The 1,472-nt window shown below is 52.1% G+C and overlaps 1 protein-coding gene across 1 annotated transcript in view; it reads left to right on the top strand.

Annotated features, from left to right (window-relative positions):
• The window catches only part of UPB1 (beta-ureidopropionase 1), a 72,052-nt gene that overhangs the window by 49,343 nt on the left and 21,237 nt on the right, over window positions 1-1,472 (top strand). The gene's annotated exons all lie outside the window — the stretch shown is intronic.

The following is a 1,472-nucleotide window of genomic DNA, read 5'->3' on the forward strand; positions in this document are numbered from 1 at the left end:
TCTGGGCGCCACGCTTCAAGAGGGATGTGGACAACATGAAGAGGGTCCAGAGGAGGGCCACTTGCATGATCAGGGGGCAGCAGGGCAGGCTGTACGAGGAGAGGCTACAAGACCTGAACCTGTTCAGCCTCCACAAGAGAAGGCTGAGGGGGGATCTAGTGACCTCTTACAAACTAGTCAGAGGGGACCAGCAGGCATTGGGGGAGTCCCTGTTCCCCCGAGCACTCCCAGGAGTGACCAGAAATAACGGTCACAAGCTGGCAGAGGGTAGATTCAGACTAGACATCAGGAGGTGCTACTTCACTGTCAGGGTGGCTAGGATCTGGAACCAACTTCCAAGAGAAGTGGTGCAGGCTCCTACCCTGGGGGTCTTTAAGAGGAGGCTAGACAAACACCTTGCTGGGGTTGTTTGACCCCAGTACTTTTTCCTGCCATGGCAGGGGGTTGGACTTGATGATCTGCTCAGGTCCCTTCCGACCCTAGAAACTATGAAACTATGAAGGCTCAGATCAGGTATAGATCTACCCTAACAAGTGTGCCTTTGCCACTGATTTAATTCACACTTATTCCGGTGTTGTCCTGTCCCCTTTCCCATCCAGACATGCAACTGATTCCTGTTTGGAAGTGTTTTAAGCTCAAGCCAGCTTGCTGGGAATCTAGGCCAGAACTCAGGTGTCTTTCACTGCTGCTGGTAATGGGCCCATTCTGCAATAAGAACATAGGCGAAAGTCCTCATGGGCTCAGTTTCTACAGTTGTGATAGAAGAACCCTAGAAGCAGCCAAGACTTGAGGGAAGGCTTATGTTGATCTTTGTCACCTCTTGCGATCAGAAGGAAATGAGTTATCCTATAATAGATTCGTAGAGTCGGAAGGGACCTCCGTGGGCCATCTAGTCTGACCCCCTGCCCCTGGCAGGCAAGAAAAGAGTCACCAACAGTGGGGTCATGTGTTCCCAGCCAGGTGCCTGTCCAGTCTCCTCTTGAAGACACCCAAGGATGGGGTGAGCACCACCTCCCTTGGGAGCCCATTCCAGATTTGGCAACCCTGACCATGAAGAACTTCCTCCTAATGTCCAGCCTAAACCTTCTGTCTAGTAGCTTATGGCCACTGTTCCTTGTCATTCCAGGGGGTGCCCTGGTGAACGATCGTCACCTACTTCATGTTGCTCTCCCCTTATGAATTTGTAAACTGCCCCAAGGTCCCCTCTCAGCCATCTCATGGAGAAGCTGAAGAGGTTAAGGTTCTTTAGCCTTTCCTTGTAGGGCCTTCCCTGCAGGCCTCTAATCAGGCGAGTGGCTCTTCTTTGGACCCTCTCCAGGTTGTCCGCATCCTGCTTGAACTGCAGCATCCAGAACTGGACACACTACTTGAGCTGCGGTCTGACTAGTGCTGCGTAAAGGGGGAGAATCACTTCCCTGGACCTGTTTGTGAAACACCTACAGATGCATGACAAGGTGCGATTGGCTCTGTCA

This window comes from Gavialis gangeticus, unplaced genomic scaffold (genome assembly GCF_001723915.1).
Source record: "Gavialis gangeticus isolate Ggan-Ray unplaced genomic scaffold, GavGan_comp1, whole genome shotgun sequence".
Lineage (NCBI taxonomy): Eukaryota > Metazoa > Chordata > Crocodylia > Gavialidae > Gavialis > Gavialis gangeticus.